The sequence below is a fragment of the Canis lupus genome, chromosome 22 (genome assembly GCF_003254725.2).
Source record: "Canis lupus dingo isolate Sandy chromosome 22, ASM325472v2, whole genome shotgun sequence".
NCBI lineage: Eukaryota > Metazoa > Chordata > Mammalia > Carnivora > Canidae > Canis > Canis lupus.
In genome coordinates this window covers 32,623,039-32,645,256 of record NC_064264.1, presented here as the reverse complement: position 1 = coordinate 32,645,256, position 22,218 = coordinate 32,623,039, and the positions used below count along the sequence as shown (strand labels likewise).

Here is a 22,218-nt window from a genome sequence, read left to right as displayed (position 1 = left end):
AATGTATACTGTTTTGTAGTTTTTTTTCATTTATGATAATAGGTTCATGCCATTTTTAAAGCCCCTCCAGTTGTAGATGAATCATAATGTATTGATCCTCATTTGGGGCATGTAGGGCTATTCCCATTTTTTAATTTTAATATAACTCATGCTGTACCCTCGAACATCTTTGATTATTCCTTCAAGATATATTCTCAAAACTGGGTCAGAGTATACTTGTTTTTAAAACTTGTGATACATTTTCAGTTTGATCTTTTACAAAGCAGAGATGTATAAACATGTAGGTACTTTCATAATTTAGCTTTGGAGAACATAAATTCAGGTTTTTGCACATGTGTTAAAACATTGAATTTACTGCATTCATATTTTAACAGGAACCAAATTATGCTTGATAGCGTAGTTCAGCTCTGATGCAATACTGATACTATTAGTATTTTCCACAATATGTTGTTGCCAGCATTTTGTATGCCATGCAAAAGTTTTGTAGTCTCATAACTAGTCTGTATTGAAAGGTAGGACATACAATTTTTAACCTTTATTAGTTAAAATAAATGGCAGAAACTGGACTGGAATTTACATTTCTCTATACAGTCTGCACTAGAAGAATACACAAAGACCACATAATTTATAGCAATAACAAACTTCCCATATTTTTTGTTTCAACTCCAAAACTGCTTTTCTCCAGGAAAACATAATTTGTTTTCCCCAGGAGATTCTTGAACATTTGTTTTTGAAACATAAAGCGTGAAATGGACTGAAGGAAATTATATAGAAATGGGAAGGTGGTGGGTTCCATATATTTACCTTCTATATCCTAAGCAAAAAAAAAAATTTTTTTTTGAAAAGATAATCCATTTTCTTGGGAAGAATAAAATCCCTTGCAAACCATGAACATTTTCCTGAGCTATTTATGTAATGGTAAGGTTTTATCTAATATACTGTTGTATGACATTAATTCCCATATTTGAGTGTTGCAGTGTTGTAGCAGAGTTTTCTTGACGGTTTTTGATTCGCCTTTTTTAAACCCAGAATGTATTGACATGCAAAAATGCACTTTGTATTCAGTGCTATGAGAATCATGATTCTGATTATCTAAATTACAGTATGTAGTGTATTGGTTTTGAGGATTTTGAAATTAGGAAATGGAGTTAATGAAAAGACTTCTGGCTTCAAGGAGGATAGAGTACAAGTTACACACAAAGTAAGCTTTTAAAATCTTCTACGGTTTTGAAACATTGTTTAATGTTAAAATGTTATTTATTCCAAAGATCTCATTTAAATAAATTTCAGGGACATTACCATCTTTTTTTTTTTTTTTTTAAGTAATAACCTATGACTTAAGACTTCATGGTCATCACTTTTTATTAGAAGTTGATTTTGGGAAGTAATACTTAGAAATGCCTGCAATTTTAGAGTTAGAAATGGATAGCAGTCAGATTTGTATTAAGTTTAATGCAGTATTTAGTTTTTGTGTTTTAAGTATAGTAGGTAATATGTCCATTTCACATTTTATTTTTTTTTTGTCAAGTTAATGTTCAGAATTAAGAGAAATTAAAGAATGGTAGAAAAGAAGATCTTTGGCACTTAGCAATTGTCATGTCTGAATGAGGTAAGGATTTAAACATCAAACAGGTAATTCTTGAAATATTCTTTCAGTACTGATCTGATTGTTAGTCATGATAGCGCTCACATATGTCATGTTTGTAATACTAAATGGATGAAAATTACATGTATTGAAAATGAAGTAGAAGCCTAACCAACCATTCTTTGGTTAAACTAGAGTAAGTTTTTAAATTTTGGTTTATCAAGATACCCAGTGAAAAAGAGAGAATCCTCAAATTGGGAGTACTCATATAGAATAGAGCCTTATAACAAGGTGCCGAAGATGGGAAGACTGGATTTAGCCCTGCGATTTAAAGTTCTAATTGAAAGCAGCCTACAAAGCAAGTAATGCATTTGTATTTTTGTTTTTTTTTCCCCCAGCTGGTAAGCTTTATTGAGCCATATATATATATATAAAACTCACATCCAGGGCATCTGAGTGGCTGTCCGGTAAGTGTTGGACTCTTGATCTTAGCTCAGGTCTTGATTTCAGGGTTCTGAGTTCAAGCCCTGCATTGGCTCTACACTGGGCATGGATCCTACTCTAAAAAAAAAAAGTTTAAAACATCCATCCAAGAATGCATTTATACAGGGTTCCTGTATGGGGAATCACTGAATATAGGGGTGACAGTAACCTGAATAAGTTCCAAGGTATCCTCCCCCCAAAAAAGATCCACCCTTTTATATCTGCCACAAGAACACCTGAGTACAATTTATATTACCACATAAACATAAGCCACACCATTCAGACCTAATGTCCAGCCAAGTTCAATTGTAGGATTTTCACTGCTAGATATTTCTGTAACCTCCTGTGACTGCTTTTGCCCAGTTGGACCTGGGCATTTTCCAAAATGTGAACACTTAGGGCCTTCCTGTGTGCAGGTCTAGTTATGGCTTACTATGAATCATAAACATAAATTCTTTTTCTCTATACCAACATTGAACACCTGGGAGACAAATTAAAAATACAATGCTAGTTACAACCATGCATGAGAAAAATTATAAAAATTATATACCTAAATGTAAATCTAACAAACCATGTACAGAACTTGTATGCTAAAAACTACAAAATGCCAATGACCAAAGAACTAAATAAATGGAGAGACAGAATATATGGATTAGAAAACCCAACATTAATAAATGTGTTCATTCTACAAATTCATACATAGGTTAATATAATACTTATCAAATATAGATAACAAAATTATCTTGGAATTATATGGAAAGGCAAGAGAACCAGAATAAATCAATTTTGAAAAAGATGAAGTGGAAGGATCAGTTTAACCAGCTTCAAGACTTATAGTAATTGGGACTTTATGAAGAAAGAATCTTCATGGGAAGGATAAACCTATCGATCAATGGAACAGAATAGAGATCTCATAAAGATGCACAGAAATGTGTACAATTGGTTTTTGACAAGGTACAAAAACAATTGGATGGAGGAAGTAAAATCTTTTTCAAACGATCTGGAACACTTGACATCCATTGGCAAAATCAAAACACCCCTCTCCCTGAAAAAATTCACATCTTATTCAATAATTAAAATGGATCAAGGATTTAAGTATAAAACTTGTAGGAAAATGAAAAATTTTTGAGATCTAAGGCTAGGCAAAAGTTCTTAGACTTGACACCAAAAGTATGATCCATACTGTATGATAAGTTGGACTTCATCAAAATTTAAAACTTGCTCTGTGAAATCTGTTAACGATAATAACAAGCTACAGAGTGGGAGAAATTTGGAAACCACACCTAGTATGTGTCAGCACTGGTATCCAGAATATATAATTCTTCAAAGCTAAACAATAAAAAGCAAACCAACTAGTACATGGGCAAAAAAGACATTACAACAAAGATATTCAGGTGGCAGATAAGCACATGAAAAGATACTCAAAATCCTCTACTATAAGGAAAGTAGAAATTAAAACCTCAATAGGATGTGAATAACCAAAGAAAAAGGTGAAAATGGACAAAACCAAATGCTGGCAAGGATGCATAGAAATTGGATCATAAAAAAAGAAATTGGATCATTCATTGGGGCACCAGGGTGGCTCAGTTGATTAAATGTCCCACTCTTGATTTCAGGTCAGGTCATGATCTCAAGGTCCTGAGTGCTGGACATGGAGCCTGCTTAAGATTCTTCCCTCAGCCTTTGCCCTCCTCCCTCTCTAAAAGAAAGAAGGGAGAGAGGAAGAAATAAGATCACTCCCAGATTGGTGGAAATGTTAAATTGTATAGCCAGTCTAGGAAACTGACAATTTCTTAAATAGCTAGATATGCAACTATCATATCAACCAGCAATTATACTCCTGGGCATTTAACTTATTTTCACACAAATACTTGAATATAAGTATGCATAATAATAAGCAACTGGAAATAATCTACAGGTCTTCCACTGGGTGAATGATTCATCTGATATGTTTAGTCAATGAAATACTACACAGCATTAAAAACAACACATTGATACATGCCAACAACTTGGATGAATTTCCAGAGACTATGCTGAGTGTAAAAAAGAAATAGCCAATCCCAAAAGGCTACTTACTGTGTGATTCCATTTATATAAAATTTTTGAAATGACAAAGTTATAAAAATGGGGAATGGATTAGTAGCAAGGTGTTATGGAGGTGGTGGGTGTGACTGTAAAAGGACAACATTGAGGGGACCTTTAATGGAAATATTCTGTGTCTTGACTATCAGTAAGCTGGTTGTTGTATTGTACTATAGTTTTTGCAAGATATTATTACCATTGGAGGAATCTTGGTAAAGGATACACGAGATCTTTATTTCTTACAACTGAATGTGAATTTAAATCCTCAAAAAATTCGAGAAAAAAACTAAAGGCAGAGTAACATCTAGTTCCATCTCAGGGAACAATCTGGGGAAATGTCATGGAAAGTTGTGTACTTCTGATAAAGAATGAAGTCCTGAGAGCAAGTATTTGAGGTATATGAAGGAATCAATTGAGTTTGCAAACTTGGGAATTTCTGGAAGTGCTGCAGACTTAATTCAACTGGTTACACAACCAGTGCCAGTAAGTGAAGTGGTTCTACATACATGTTGACTCTTTTATTTTTCCCATCAGCTTTGCTGCCTGAAAGAGACTTCATATTGAGAAATGGCAGTGCTCACCCATGAAAAGGTGGGTGGAGATTAAAACAACTGATGCTTATGTTCCTTTCCCTGCCCTTTATCATAGTTCAGGGGAGTTGAAATCATCCAAAAGAGAAGGGAAACAAAACAAAAGCAAAATGATTAAATGCTCTGAAGGAAAGAAACAATTTTATGGAGGTATAAAGCAAATGAATCTGACCTATAGGTCAGGAAAGTCTTCCCAAAAAAGTGATCTTTTAGTTGAGATCTGAAAGTTGAGAAGCAGCTTAACTAGAGGGAGAGCATATTCTTGAGGAATGAACAGTTTTGTGCAAAAATACTACACAAGGACCAAGTATGGTATATTTGAGGAACAGAAAGAAGTCCAGTGTGACTCCATTGCAGTGATAAACAATTTTGAGAATTATGTAGTACAGAAATCTTTATTTATAGGTGAGAATGAGATTCCTAAGATAACATATAGAATGAGGAAGTCCACATTTTAATCTGGATAATGTAGGCAGATTCTGCAAAGGAGAATTAAAAAGGACAGCCAAAGTGGTAGAAACAAAACCAGGAATGGTATTTACAAATAGAGGACCCCCCCCGCCCAAAAAAAAAAATTTCTTAGGAAGGAGAGGATGAAATGTGTCAAATATTACAAAGCAAAGTAAGGTGAAATGTGGAAAATGTCCATTGGATTTTAGGATAAGGAAGTCATTGATAACTCTGGAATATTTTTCTGGAACTCAGAAAAATCTGATTTTTTCATGATGGATATGGGAGCCAGGATGGATAGGCTAAAGAGTAAAAGGAAAGTAAAGATATAGAAACAGAGTTTAGGCAGGTTTTTTGAGATTTTTAAGGTAGAAGAGAGGTAGATAAGTAGTTTGCAAGGCGAAAGGGACAAAAAGAGGCCAGAGAATCCTATTTATTTATTTATTTATTTTGAGAATCCTGTTTAAATCTTTAAAGAAAGGATTCTACTAAGAAGGTAGAATGAACAGTAATGATAGTCTAAGCTGCCCAGAAACATGGAATTAAAAAAAAAAAAAATCCAAAGCACGCTTATAAGGACTACCCTTAGATAGTAATAGAGACAAAGAGAGGAAGAAAATTTCATGTTTTTAAAAGTTTGGTAGTAGATGACTTCAGTTCCCATTAGATGACTTCATTTTCTTTGCAGCTACTTAGGAGTATCATTTGCCTCATGGCCTCCACCCTATAACTGGTGAATAGCACCCCCACACACACACCTTTATTATCTTTCCCATTTATACTTGAGCATTTCCTAAATACCTAGCCTTAACTAGTCCCCTCTCATTCTTCCACACCAGATTCAACTGGACCCTTTACCACAGCCTCTACTGCAAATCATAGTGGCCTCTGTCAAAACACTACTGGGTACACCCAAACCTCACAGTGCCCCTCTCCCCTACCCATACCACACTTTCAGGGTGGCAACGCTGCACTGTAGTCTGAGGAAGTCAGTGATCCTTCTCCAACACTATCAATCTTTGTTCCTGGGACCCAGTGCATCTGTTCAGTCTGCCTTATTTTAACACAGCTCCTTTTATTTCTTGCCCTAAATCTCTCCAGCCATTGAGCAAACAAATACCTTGCCATCCCTTTTATAATCCTGTTCTATCTACTCTCTTGCCTGATATGTGGTGGGGGGGAAGTTCCCATAAACATCAATTTATGAAGGTAAGTACTGAGCAGAGTGGCCAGGAGCATGAAGCAATTGAAATGTAAAGGAATTTAAAAGAAACAGAAGCTAGGATAGAGTCTGGAGAGAAACAAGGTTCAGAGCTTGTTTGAACCTTGTGTTGAAGCAGCGGCTATTGAGTGGTTTGAAAGTTTAAAAAAAAGAAGGGGATAGAATAGAAGGAAGACAAAAGATGTGTGCAGGGAAATGTGAAGTGATCATTTTTGCAGTGGTGAGGAGAATGCACTGGAGCCAGGGAGGACGGGCATAACAAGGTTAGATAGAGACTCCAGGTTTCTAGGCTGAGCGACAACATTGATGGTTGTGCCATGCCCTGAGTTGGAGCAGTGGGATTCAGAGCAAGTTTGTAGGACAAGAAAGGGAGTTGAATTCCTGTCATGTTGAGTTTCAGGGCCTTGTGGGATATCAAAATGGAAATATCCTGTAAGCAGGTGTCTGCTATCTGAAGTATAGGAGAGGAGTCTGGGATGCAGATACAGGTCTAAGGAACTGTATTCACTGCATGAGTGAGATTCCTCAGGGAGGACATTTAGCATGCAAAGTGGTAAAACTAAGGGGTGGTAAACCCCAATATTTTCAAGGGCTAGAGGAGGGGTTCCCCTGAAGTAGATGAAAAAAGAGTTGCTAGAAAAAAAGACCTAACTGAAAGGACATCACAAAAGCCAATGAAGGAGAGAACATCACAAATAGAGGCTTGATAAAGAGGTCAGTAAGATCAAGACGGAAAGGACCTGTGGACTGGCCAATTTGAAAGGCCATAGGGAGTTTCATGGAAGGAGAAATCAGATCGATGTTTGGTGGAGACAAAGTAGGAAACTCAAAGTGGAGGACTTGAAGCTTTTGCTGGGGAAAGGAAAGGGAAGGTCTAAATTTTATAGACTGAAGGAATAGAGTCAGTGGGAAGGAGGAGATTAAGAATGTAAGAGAAGTTGCTTATAACTGGTACACATTTCAGGGTGCACTGTGGAAAGGAATGACAGGAGGAGTTGTAAGAACGGTGTGCTAGAACATGGCCACCACGGCCTGATCATTTGAGGACTGCCCAAGTGTGATATGAGCGACAGAAATGCATGGAACTAATGGAATTTTAAATCAATTTTAATAGAAATTTCTTTTGCTCAGAACTCAGGGCAGCTGTGATGTGCTGGGGTATGAGGATTGCTGTTTTCACCCAATCCCTAGAAATCTTAACACAACTGAGAATAGTTGTGTTAAGATAGAGGATATAGTAATATATATTCTCTATATAATAGAGAATATAGTAATTCTCTACTACAAAATGTAAGTAACTTGGTTATAATAAGCACGCAGATATTTGTAAAATAAATGAATTTGGTTGCCCTGAGTTTTTCTGGGGAAAGGGAGAAGGAGAATCATAAAATGAAAAAGGTGTAGGAAAAGGTATTGAGGAGAGAGAGAATCCCAGGGAAGAAAGGCATACTAACAAAGCCTAGTACCAGAATAAAAACACCCAGTATAAGGAAAAATATGTTTGCTTATACTTGCTTCAAGTTAAAGGAAAATGTTCTATTTTTCCTTTGAACTATTTGTTTCTTTCAATGACTATATCCTGATGCCTAGGGTAATGAAAATATTTCCAGGCAAGAGTTGGTACTTTGGTTCCTGCCACTACTTCCTAAAGACAGTCAGCATAAGATGGCTGGAGTAGGGAGATGGAGCGCATGGGTTTAGAAACTGTGACCTCAAGCAAATAATTTACAGGGTCAATCAGTCTCCTCATATGTAAAATGGAGGTAAAAATAGTACCTTCTCACTATAAGTATTTTTCTCACTAAGAAAATCTGATGAAATTATATGGATTAAGGATTTTCTTGGGATATGGTAATGGCTCAGTGGATTCATAATTATTTGAAAGCCTCAGAGAATGGAAAATAATTCCTATGGGCTCTATATCTTGGAAAAGAAAGGCCCAGGTAGTTATAAGGAAACTGGATGTGATCTAATCTTCCATCCACTCCTAGTACTTCATTCAGAAATATGAATTGGATTTACTCTCAGACCTGGTCTGCTTTAGATATAAGGAATCCTATGGAAAATGTCATTTCCCCTTCTGCACTCCACCTGCTTCTAATATAAAGAGGTATGGCAGCTGTAGAATAGACAGAGTTGAGCTCTTTGTGTTGTGGAGAACTCAAGTTGCTCTAACTACTGCCTATGAGCTCGATGTCTTGGGGAAAACTGGCTTCAGAGGTGTATATATGGCCTAGAATTCCAAAATTATTCAAGGTTTAAAACAATCACTCCTTGCCTATTTTCTCATAGTATCTCAGCCTCTCTGTGTCTCTCCTCCATTCTACTCTCTCTGCTAGCTAGAAATTTTTCTATACTTCCCAGTATAAGCTTTGGGGGAGATTTTCTATTTGAGCTAAATAAATGCGCTCTTCTGTCCTATGTTAATCAGCTATTGCAAAAACAACAACAACAAACAAACTGACAGATGTGTAAGGAAACATTAAAACAAACAAACAAACAAACAAACAAAAAAACCAGTGGCTTCCAGTAAGCCTTTATTCTTCTGTATGTCCACAGGTTGATGGTGATTCAGCTGATCTAGAACTGGGGTCAACTAGGAAGCTTTGCTTGAGGCGATGGGTTGACATTAGCTCTGTTTCATGGTATGTTCATTCTGGGGCCCAGGCTGAAGGAACGGTAGCCCTCTGGGCATTCTCTTCTTGTGGATGATAATTGATCAAGTCATGCCTCTTGAGACCGCAGTCTGGCATATTGCCACATCTACCCATATTTCATCAGCTCAAGCAAGGCACATAGCCAAATGGTAGTAAATATGGTAGTAAATATGGTAGTAAATATACTCTTCTAACTCTTATTAGAATAAGGCAATGCCACATGGGAAAGAGCATGGGTGTAGAATTCTAAAACAGGAAGTTATGAAGAATTGCAAATAATGACTCAAATTTTGTCCCAGACAACCGTAATCTATGTGTGTATCAGGTACCCACTCGCATCTCATCTTTGGCTATACTTAACAAAAGTCGGCTGAGTACAGCAGCCCACAGTGAAAACAGATCAATGAGCATGACCCACCATGACTTGTATCTAGTGCGTGAATGCTAGGAAAGGTGTCAACAGCATGAGAGAATAGAGCATAAAAGGGAATGGATAGCCCTCATTCACCATGGATTTATTTCAAAAGTAAATGTTAGTCAAGTCTGTTTGGAGGTACATTTGTTGAAATGGATGAGTTATGATTCAAAAGAAATGAAAATGAACCCTCAAATAGTTGAGTTTAATACAAATAACTACAGGCAGTCTTTGCTCTAGACTACCGTAATGTACACGAATTTCACTTACCACAGTTTACTTAAGTAACACCAGTCTCACAACACTATGATTCAAAATCAGTCACCACAGTATATTAACTGTGAGTGCTTAAAATAGAAACTTCAGCACTAGCTCTTAAGTCCACACATCACTGTGTAAATAAGAGATGTGCATCATGATCAGTGAAAAATCACATTGTTTCTTTCAGAGTCTGTAATTGGTCACTGTGCATTTTTTATTCAGTTCACACACATATAGATAAGTATGTCATTGTGTTGCCTTCTTGTCTCCAGTGAAAAATTCATATAACAGTTTATAAAATTGGGTAATGGAGTATTAGTTACAGCCACTTAAAAGTGATGGAGGTGAGAAAAAAAATGTGATGGAGGTGGTGGTGGTTCTTTCAAGAGTAAAGAATAGAAGGGAATAGGTAGCTGCCATGGAAGAGGGACTGACAGCTGGGGCTTGGACTTCCAAGGAGATCATATTGCTGGTTTTGAAAGTGATAAAAAGATTCTGGAAGGACGCATACAAGACCTGAAGTGGGGGCATCTCTTTTCCCTTACTTCCTCTGATAGTCTCCCAACACTTTCTCCCATTGGCAAGTTAGTCTGGGAAATGTAGTTTGCAGATACACAGTCGAAGCCAGATGTAGAAGGGTTGGGCTGGGTCTGAGAAGCACTAGGTAAATAACTCAATAGCTGCCATCACCATTTCTTCTAGGAATTGTAAAAATAAGTTTGTTAATGCTTTGCTTTAATACCTCAGATCTCTGAAGAGGCATGTCTACAGGGCTATTGTCATAAGTTTGTTACACTTGTAAGTCATGCATTGAAATAAGTGGACACATGTTGCCCAAATATCAACCAGAGAGAGAGAAGAGTTACAACCACTTTTTCTTGGTCCATAAACATCAGGCATTTACCCCCCAAAAGCTTTCATTGTTATTTGCTAATAGTTTATTTCATTTCTCCTCAAATGGCTAACCTTTGTGTGATTTCATGTCTAAGAACTTAGCTTGTCATCTATTCTCAGGCTGTGGGGTTGCTCTTTCTTTACTCTCTTTCTTATTTGCCTCTCTACTTCTGGTAATGAGGTATCCTGGGTGTTGATTCTTTGAGAGTATTTTTCAGTTTGCTACACACACACACACACATACACACACACACACACACACACACACAAAGAGGGAAAGGAATCTGAGATTTTAATTTATTTCAACTTTTTTGGTTTCTTTCTTATACGCCTGCTGGCCCATCGGGAAGAAACAAGTCTAGCCCTTTGGGGAATTTGAAGCTTATGCTCTAGAAAAGAAAACAATGACTTGTACTTACTTCTTAATATACTTCTTGTTTTCTTTTCAGTATACTCTTTTATACATAGTAAGCATTTATGTATGATAAAGATAGGCAATTATAGCATTTGAGCTGTTTAAAAAAAGTACTATTACGAAGTTCTGGGGTCCTACCTGACACCCACTTGTACTGGTGGCAGTGACACCTGGATGGAAAAGCATAATGTGAATATACAGAGAAAGTTTAAAAATTACTAATTGGACAACCCATTGAAAAAACTAATATAGATAAGTCTTGCTTGTATTCTGATTTTCATAGCTATTTTTTCAAATAGGTCTTTAATCTGCTAAGAAACTATAAGAAAGATACCAGTTAAACTGACCAGTGCTGCTTTTTTTTTTTTAAAGATTTTATTTATTTATTCATGAGAGACAGAGAGAGAGGCAGAGACACAGGCAGATGGAGAAGCAGGCTCCCTGTGGAGATCCTGATGTGGGACTCGATCCCAGGACCCTGGGATCACGACCTGAGCCAAAGGTAGATGCTCAACCACTGAGCCACCCAGGTGTCCTGACCGATGTTTCTTTTAATGCATTCTTTTGTGTTTACTACTTTTTATGGCAAACTTTTAGAGGCATTTCACTTTGGGTTAAAAAAAAATTCAGTGTTTTTATATTCCAGAGAGTTGGACTGATCTTGTTCTTAGTTTTGAAAAACTGTGCCTCTTTGGCTTCAAGGGAAGATTGGACTGGTATGATATACAATGAGGTCTTTATGATACTGCTGACACCACTGGTTGAGAAATACTAAGTGAAGGTTCTAAATAAACCATTATATAAAATATATAATCTAATATATAATACACATGTACATATAAAACAAAACTAATACTTTCTATGAAGTATTCATTCCTATTGATCACCTATAGAAATAAAAAGTGTATTCTAGTGGAAGAAAGTCTTAGGTGATAGGGTTTGGTTTAGCATCTACTGCTAATGATCTCTGTGACCTAGGCAAAGTCATTTAACCTCTCTGGGACTCATGTTGTTTAAATAAGAGAGAATAGACTATGAGTGAAAAGCAGGATTCATCTTGACCACTAACTCTAGAGAACAGCCTGGTAAGTGCTGACTTGAGGATTCCAAGGCTGAGTCTTGACTTAATGAGAAGGAGTGCCATGATCGATTAGTGCTGTCTGCTATGGGTGCAAGAGGTGGAGAGCAGCACTGAGAATGCTATATATTAGCTGTCTCCCTGGACTAGATTACCTCTAAGGCCACATGTACTATGCCATATAATTCAAGTTATTCATCACGTAAATTTAGGTTTATAAACATAAACTGGAGAAACAAACCTCAAGTATCCCTGATATAAATATGGATTTTGGAAAAACATTTTTTCCTTTTGGAAATAAGAATGAAAACAGAAGTTTCTGCCAGAACTATTTTTTAAAGAGTTCTAAAATAATATAAATTTATCTCCCTTCACTCTTCCATTCTCTCATGAAATATTTATTAAGTACCAACTTTGAAATTGACACAGTGCTGTGTGTTGAATATTTGCTGAATTGAAATGGGGGATAGAAAGATGAACACAGCCTTTGCTCTTGTGGAGTTCAGGGCCCAGTGGAGAAGGCAAACATCCTAGCAGGTAATTCCAACACAACATGTTAAATGCTATAATGGTCTTATGAAGCTCACAAAATAAAATGACTAACTTTGTCTCAAGGAGTTGCTACAGGTTCTATAGAGATGACAGCTGAGTGTTAACAGATGAATAAAAATTTGGTGGAGATGGATAGTTTAAGTATATTGGCACTTTTGAAAGAGAGTTTCTCCCCGCAAATTATTTCTATTTTTCAAGTTGTTTTGGTTAAGGTGGAGTCTAGAAAATTTAAATATAATTGTTAATGAAAATTCTGATGTTTAAGAAACTGTAGTCCAATGATGCAGACCTGGAAATGTGATTTGAACTGCCTGAGAGAGGAGGGATGAGACATTCAGATGGAAGTTTAAATATCTCTGGATGATAACACCAGGAAACAGCTTGAAAGCAGAGAGGAAAGAACTCTGCCAATCAAAACTGGAGATTCAAAGAGAATGGAAGAGAACATACTGGCTGGAAAAGGGGGTTGGGGATTGGAGGCGTTCATGAGGGAATTTGTGTAAGGATTTGGAAAAGGCCTGAAATCAAACACCTCCCAAGAAAGGACCTAGCTTCTCTAGGAAAATAGAGATGAAAATGCTACCTCATGATGGAGAATGGCAGCTAGGTAAAGTATGAAGTTATGAGAATGACCATCAAGGGTGAACAAGAGGAGCCAGTTGCCAGAAGAAAGGTTATATGGAGCCCAGGGAAAGATAAGCTGATTGTGTACTAATGGGTGACGATTTCATTTTTAATATGTGTAAACTAATCCCCACCCCAAAATAGAAAAAAGTACTCCATAGACCATGATTGTTTCTGAGGGACCTTCTTTAAGGGAAGAGATCCAGATCTCAATTCCTTCTCCATATGAGCTATTGAAAACTTGGAAAGAAGTGAGTGTGGACCAGACTATAAGCTTCCCTGACATAAACTTGAATGTTGTTTGGAGGTTGCTCTTGTTTTGAATTGTGATTGTGTTGGTATGCCTGGGAGATAGAGTTAGAAGTTGGATTTGCTTCTTAAGCTGTGTTCCCATTGCAGCAGCAGATGAGCCTCACTAGTATCATGATTGACTTACAGTGCTGTCCATGCCTTCACCTGTATGAGACTGGCTATGAGGCTGAGCAGCAAGGGCTCTGTCCATTTACCCACTAAAAAAGAACCTTTATAGATCAAACAGCAGGCCTTTTTTGTTCTAAAAGGAGTGAAACCAGATATGTTAGATGAATAAAAATGTGGCTCATGTTGTGAATGACATAGAGTGGCTCCTGTGTCTGCTAGGTACAACTGGGATTTGTGGAAATATATATATAGCTCTAGTCACTGGTACACTTTTGGGGAACCCACTCAATGAACTGATCATTTTCTAGTACATTCAATGAACTCATTCATTACGCAGCTTGCATCACAGTTGGCAGCCATGACTACCACTTCTTTCTTCTCACAGTGAGACATAATAAATACTATCAACAGGGCTAGGGGAAATCAATTCAGGTTTCAATTTAGGCATGTTATTTTCTGACTGAGAATTGTATCTGTGGCATGCATATTTAATTCTGGTTAATTTTTTCTTGCTAATTTTGTAACCTAAAAGAAAATTCCAGAGTATAGTAAGATTTCCTTTCTATGTAAAAAGTGCTTGTTCTTCTTTAGAAAGCTATTACACAGGATCTACCAAAGCTATATATTCATATTAAAATATACATGTAGAGGCAATGACCCAGCAATCCCACTCCTTAAGTATTTATTCCATGAAAATGAAAATATATATGCACCAAACTAAATGTACAGGAATGTTCATAGCAACAAACCAAGTTTTTATCAATAGTAGAATATTCTGTACATACAATGGAATATTACACAATGAAAAAGTATAAACTAGGGCACCTGGGTATCTCAGAGATTGAGCGTCTGTCTTTGGCTCAGGCTGTGATCCTGGGGTCCTGGGATAGAGTCCCACATCAGGCTCTCTGCAGGGAGCCTGCTTCTCCCTCTGCCTGAGTCTCTGCCCCTCTCTCTGAGTCTCTCATGAATAAATAAATAAAATCTTAAAAAAAAAAAAGTATAAACTACACTTACACGACAATATGGATAAATGCCCTAAACGTAATATTGTATAAAGAAATCAGACCTTCCAATCTTCTCCAGAAAGTCAGACAAGAAGAGTAGATTTTGTATGATTTAATCTGTATGAATTTCAAAAACAGGCAAAAGAAATTTGTCCTGACAGAATTCAAAAGAGTGTTTGCATTTGAAGGGTTAATGACTGAGAAGGGCATATCAAGGGCTTCTGCAGTTCTGGTAACTACTCCATTTCTTGATCTTGATGGTGGTTACACAGGTGTGTTCACTTTGAGAAATGTCGATATATACACTTAGGATGTGTGCACTTTTCTGCATATACATTTTTATTTTTTAGAACATTTACATTTTTTTTAAAAATTTTATTTATTTTTTCATGAGAGACACAGAGAGAGAGAGAGGCAGAGACACAGGCAGAGGGAAAAGCGGGCTCCATGCAGGGAGCTCGATGTGGGACTTGATCCCAGGTCTCCAGGATCACGCCCTGGGCCAAAGGTGGCGCTAAACCTCTGAGCCACTTGGGCTGCCCACATTTTTATATCCATAAAAAAATTTAAGAGGTTTGTTTAATAATATTTTATTTATATTATTTTAGTCTTATAAAGATAGGTTTAATTTTCTTAATTAGCATATTAATGTCAAGTCTTTTGCACAAAAATTGGTATTTTTATTCTGTTGTTTTTGCTAAATATGTGTAGCAATTAATATTTTCTGAATTTTATGACATTCTCTACAGTTGTTAACCTTGTGGCAAATGATGAATTTTAAGAGGTGGACTAAGTTAACAAATTAGGTCAAAGTTTCTTACAGAGTGGAGAAATTTCTCTTAGCTAATGCCGTTGATTGGGACAAATTATGTTTTCAATTTACGTATTTTCTTGAGTATGAGTATCATGTAGCCATTTATACATGGTTTGCCTTTGTTACCGTCTTTACTTTCTGTGTTTCTTCCTATTGTATGGCATTGCTTGGTATCCTCCTTTTTTATGAAGAGAATTTCAGATTATATCTTCCCTTTATGTATGTATTTATCCATAAAGTACATATATATAGGCTTTTCCTGTCTTTTTGTCTTATATCATTGATATCTTTCCAGAAAGCTGGGTGTGTATGTAGTGATAATAGAGAAATTATAATCAGAGGTTGAAAGGAACCGAGGACAATTTTCAGTTTTCAGATAGTAGACTCTACTTTCTGAGAAATTTAGTGTTGTAAAACATTCTATTAAGAATTTACAGAGACGATACAATTACAAGACCTATGTGGAACAAATGAGGTAACAAGCTCTGATGTTTCTCAACCCTTTGGCTTGATAGAATCATTGACTGTTAGTATTTGGTTGTGCAGAATGCAGACAGCCTACAGCTTCATGGAAATGTCACTCATTCTCCTAGGTGCTGGTGATGGAAATGCCACCCTGAACCTGCACCTCTCTGGCAGAGAGACAGTAGAAGGTGAACTGCCTGTGCCACCTTTGCTGAGAGGGCCCTTGCCTTGCTGGAGAGAGCTGCAGTGTCTTGGGTTTTCTTCTCTTCTCCACTTTTAAATTTTTAAACTTTGCTTGAGTCCTAAGGGCTGTGGTATAAGAACACAGCTTTCCAATCTTATCTATTTTCCAGTGTAGGATAAACATGTTGGGTTTAGTTAAATTATGAATGCTGATAATATTCATTTGGTACAATTTATATTCTTCTTTTATCTTTTTATTTTTGACAGTTTAGGCTGGGGCATAAAGCATAATTATATTCTTGGCATCCTCCCTTAGAAGTTTTAAATCAGTTCATGAGGCTTTCAGCTCTGCTCCTGTCATTTATCCATCAGCATTCAGTCCACTTAATCCCGGCCTCTCAGCTGAGCAGCCCTAGCCCCTGTTGTGAGTGATTGGCCTGCTCCAGTGCTCCCAGCTTCTCCTGTCACATCGCATTTGCATAAAAGAGGACAGATAACCAAATTTGAGCACACAAATGAAAATGCTAAGCGCTAAACCTGTCACAGTTGTTGTTCAACTAATTGTGAAAAATTTGATTTGCTCGCCTTTCACTGTTTGTCATGTGGACCCCCTTCTCAAATGTGCCTTGGCTTCTGCCTCTGTATATGTAGCTTTTAAACTCTTGAGCACAAGCAGCCCACCCTGGGGATTACTTACCTCTCCTACCAGCTTTTAATGTTGGCTCATCTTCTTGACTAAATTAGGCCACCATGGCAAACAAACACATAATTAAAAACCCAGGAAAGACAACTGCAGTTGCATTTCTTAAATTGATTTTTACAATGCTGGTGTATGCCTCTCTATGCTCTTCCATTTGATAATTTTATTTCTTTATATAACCTCTGGTAGGAGAAAATTGAGGATGGGTGCTGTAGCAAGCTTTGTTATTTTGAAATCTATGTGTTATTTTGTTTCTCAAATAATAGAAATTGTATAATGGGTCTTAAAAAGCACATTTCTATTACCTAATACTTTACCTGACATCCCAGTATACATTTTTAATCAAGGTTTCAAATGATTCCATTTGAAATAGTATTAGAAACAATGGATAAAATTTCTTTGCTTACAACACTCAATCACAGGAGCTCTGTTTAAATGGTATGTGATACGGTGTTTTGAAAATATATATGTGTATTATGTATAGTCTGGCTCAGTGTTCATTATGCAGAGGCGTTAACTATTCTCTTTTTATAGGAGTTAAGTTGATGATTTCCTGGTGCCCATGAAACCAATACATATGGTGTGTCTACAAAGTGAAAAAACTTGTTTTCCAGGAGTCACACAAGAAAATGTCTCTTGTTTAGAACAATACCTCTGATTGCTTTATTGTGTTAACTTGTCCCTAATATTTTAGGTATATAATCTTCAAGCGACAATGAAGATGGCATTAACTAAAGTTGAATCCTTTTAAAGTTGAATACAGCTTAAATTACCTTTGAGAATTGGAGGGTTATAGTCTTGAAATTGGGTTGAAATGAAATGTGACATTACAGTGACAGTTGTGGTTTGCAGAAGTTGGATGTAACATCATGTATTGCAGTATTCCTTTGAGATTTCTTTTTAGTAGGTCATAAGGCAAGGATTAATTGAAGAAATATTTGAATATATATAATTTTTACACAGTCTTATCCTAAAGAAAACGGTATCATTCTCTGCCATAACCCCCTTAAGATGCTAAGGGATTAAATCTAACTTGAAATTTTGAATGTACACTAATTTGCATGTACACTAATCTCTTTACAATGTTTAATCACATTTTAGTTCAAAGAAATTTGATTGTGGTATGGTATGCTCACTACTTTAAAACATACATGATAAATTTAAGAGTTTAGCTTTTTTTTTTTTTTGACAGAGCTGGAAGAATAATTTTATTCCTCCATTTTGTACTTCCCTATTTTTATGTCATTTTAATTTCTTGTTGGTAAAAGTTTCTCTGAAACTGTAGGTATAAATTTCAACTAGATGTGACTAGTTACATATGAACAATATTAATTATGAGATTTTAATGTTAACCGAAAATCTGAAAAGGACCACAGAGTTCATTTAACCCTCTAGAAAGGATTGAATGAAACCATTACCAGGGAGATCTCTTAGTTAGTATAGGCCCTTATGTGGATTAGGAACAAAATAAATTAATAAATCTACTCCATTGCTTACTTTCATTCTACTTCCAAGTTGTACTAATTCCTCTTTGATAATATTTCTTAATCTTTATCCACATATATTTCATTCTTTCATTTGTTTAATTACAGGTCTTATAATTATGGAGGCAGCATCAACACTGTGGTTGTTAATTGTTTGGGTCTTAGAGCCAGACTATGTGGGTTGGAAACCTGTCTCATTCTCTCAATAGCTGTGTGACCTGGGGCGTAACTGCCCTGGTTACCTCCAGATTTCTCTTCTGCGTGATGGAGATGATAACACCTTCCTCATAGAGAAGTTATTAGGTTTAAATGAGGTAATATATGTATTGCTTTTAGATCAGAATTTGGCACATAGTGCTCAAAAATAGTAACTATTATTTTAGTGCATACAAGATTAATGCTTTTTGCCTTTGACCTATTTTAAATACTTTTTCTAAGGTTTCCAAGCAAACACATTTAACATTTTAATGGCTTATATACTATACCATGGTTTGCTCAGTATTTCCTCAACTATTGGATATTCATATTATTACTAGTTTTTAAAAAATATATGAATTTTTAAAGTGTATCACTTTCATTCAGGCTCCTCTCCTCCCAGCACCCCACATTTCGTATTATTCCTCTGAGTTACGTTTCCAGAAGTTGAGATTTCTGTTTCATAAGGCATGAAAATTTTAATGGATATGAATTATATTGCAAAATCCTCATCCAAAAAGTCTAAACCATTTTACAGTGTTAACTTAAGTCGGCCCTCACTTGTATTGGTCTTGCTAGTATTTCCTGCCTTTGTGTGCTTATCATCTCCAAGTCCTGTCTGAGGTAGAAGACTTCCCAATCTGCTGCTGTGGTCTTCTCTTGCAGTTCGATGCCTGACACCCAGTTCTTATTCATTTCACATTAGAATAATTATTCTTAATCATTGTTTTTCTTACAACACTGTTAGAATTTTTCCTCTGTGGCTTCTACTTTTTGAATACAGTTAAAAGTTTTTATTAATTAAAATAAACTGTTCGACCAATTGTCATCTACTAAGCCTATGATTTCTGTCTTATTTTATTAGGAGGCTGTTCAGCCTAGTTCCAAGAATGCAGGCATCCGAGTCAGATCCAGTTTGAATCATGTTGCTATTATTTACCGGAGTTGTATATCCTCAGGTAAATTCTCTGAACTTCAAGTCCTCATTGAGGATAAGAACAACTACACCAACCTCCGGTGGTCACTGTGACATAAGGAGTGTAAAATCTTGGCTGGCATTAGATACTGAATAAATATTAATTTGCTCTTTCGATCACTACTCTATGCCTACTTTTGCTCTTTTTTTCAAAATATTTTCTGTAAACATTTTTCCTCTTTTATTTCCAAGCCATTGTAAACACTGAGATTCTTTTTCTCTCTCTGCCAAATTTCCGTATTTTTTTCTTTTGAAATCATTTTCGCTCATTTCTCTATATTGGATCTATTTGCTCCAACAACTACCCTTATTTGGGATTTGAAGAGCTCCTGGATGAATGCTTTTGCATATAGAAGTTTTTGTTTGAATATTAAACTTGAATTGGGATGAAATGCTGAGGAAATCTGTGAATTGATATGAAAATAAAATTTATCAGTTGGGTGGGGGGAGGGGGAAAGAGGAGAGAGGAAAGATGTTTATGGAACGATTTTTCTTCCCTGGTAATAAACCATTTTTCTTCCCCAGTAATGGTTCCTAAATGGCTCAAAGATGTCCTCCTGGTGTTGATGCTGGTAGAAGTTGGTGTAAAAGAGACATAGCAACCAGTAACTCTGTGGCTAATCATGTTTACAAAGTGCTCTCCCATCTTGCCCTATTTAAGAATTTAAATGTATAAAGACACCTCTCTGCCCTTAGGAAATTATAAGTTGGAAAAATAAAACATTTTAACAAATCACCAAAGATTATGAAATAATGCTACCGGCATGACACGGCATAGACCAAGGTTCTCAAACTCAAGTGGTAAGGAAACTGAAGAGTATATGTAGTCCCTAAGAGAATTAAAATTTAACTTAAATGATAACACCGACACCATGTCAACTGAACAAAATACATCTGAGTGTCATTCTGTGGAATGCTGCTTTGTGACTCCTTGTACACAAATTATATTTACAGAGCCAACCATGGTTCAAGAAGAGCTTATGGAGGCGTTGGTTCTAGGTTTTAAATAACAAGTGGGATTTGAAAAATGGGTAGTTATATCGAGCTAGGTAGGGGCAATGGATGGGAAATGGCAGAGAAAGAGAAATTGCATGATTTTTCTTAAAATTGGTGAGTGCTTTGATCTTATTTGGAAGGGAATCATCATGCCCATGACTAAGGCTCCACTGATGAAAAGGAGGTAGTGTTTATACTGTGTGCAGAGGTAGCTTATAGAAGGGTCTTCTTTCCCTCTCCTGGAGATTAACCTAACAAAAGAAATGTTTTGGGATGGTTGTGTAGGTGGCATACTGAAATCCAGAAAGAGAGAAATGCCTAGAGAAAAGAAGACCAGGGGATCCCTGGGTGGCGCAGCGGTTTAGCGCCTGTCTTTGGCCCAGGGCGCGATCCTGGAGACCCGGGATCGAATCCCACATCGAGCTCCCGGTGCATGGAGCCTGCTTCTCCCTCTGCCTGTGTCTCTGCCTCTCTCTCTCTCTCTCTCTCTGTGTGACTATCATAAATAAATTTAAAAAAAATTAAAAAAAAAAAAAGAAAGAAAAGAAAAGAAGACCAGTTAGAAGATGGTTTCAGTGGTCTGGGTGTGAAGTACTAAGTATAATGGTGGTCAAGAATGGAAAGGGAGGAGCATGCAAATCAAACATTTCATTAAAAAAAAATAGGCCTTGGGACCAGATAAATTTAGAGCCTGGAAAGACAAAGAAATTGAAGTTCATTGACAATTCAAACTTGGGCAGAATATTAAATAATAAAACAGCTGGCTTTGGCAGAAATGCTGAGTGCGATTCTAGATTTGTGAAGTAAGATATTCAAGTGATGTGACATCCATGTAGCTGGATGATTGAGATTGGACGTGCAGGTTTGGAGATCAAATTCAGAAGTTACATGGAAGGAGGAAATAGAAAATAATGAGGATATATAACTCATTTTAGTAGTTTGACAGTGAAAGAATAGGGAGCTAGCTTGAGCAAGCAAGAGAATTAGAAGAAAGTTATTATTTTTCAAGAAAAGGAAGGGAAACTGGAATTAGCCAGTAAAATAGGGGCATCTCTTTCCTATGGGAAGGTCATTATTGTTGGTTTCTCCCTTGCCCAGAGCAGATTACATGCCCATATTGACTAGACTATAAATCCCACATTTCCTTGGATCTGAGAATTAGATTCCATTTGTGCTGCTTTGTGGACACTAAAGAGGGAGAGAACCCCCTTTTTTCTTGCACGAGGAAAGTTCAAAGATTAGAGTGGGAAAAGAAGCTACCATAAATCATGAAATTGTGAATTAAAAATGTTTTAGCAGGATTCCTTTTTGTGACCTCTGCTTTGGAGTTGTGTTAAGTGTTTCATTAGATTTTTAAATGTAATGATAGCTTTTCATTAAGAGTTTTGAGAATTATAACTGTCAAGACCCAGTCACTGCACACGTGATTATTACACTCATTCACAGCTGTGGTGTGCATTAGCAATCCTCTTCATTGTCTGGTTCTCCTTTACCTTCTAGCAGACGGATGGGTGGCTTTTCTCCACCTGGTGCCCTGAGGCTAGGTAGCTATGCAGTTTGCTTTGACCAGGGCCTATAAATGGAAGTACTGTGTCAGTTGTGGCTTGGCTATTCAGCCTGCTCATCCCTCCCATTGCCATCAACCAGGACATGCATGTTGGTGTGAAGAC

At 36.7% G+C, this 22,218-nt stretch overlaps 1 long non-coding RNA gene across 2 annotated transcripts; it reads left to right on the top strand.

The window, feature by feature from the left end:
• Nucleotides 1-1,615: 1,615 nt before the first annotated feature.
• Nucleotides 1,616-19,675, top strand: LOC112656031 (uncharacterized). Of its 2 annotated transcripts, XR_007405054.1 has the most exons (4): nt 1,616-2,052; nt 4,685-4,741; nt 8,972-9,057; nt 18,490-19,675. It is a non-coding gene; the product is annotated as an uncharacterized LOC112656031 (long non-coding RNA). The 2 variants fall into 2 exon arrangements; XR_003134051.3 differs by lacking the exon at nt 1,616-2,052 and having other exon boundaries at nt 2,068-4,741.
• The last annotated feature ends 2,543 nt before the right edge of the window (nt 19,676-22,218 follow it).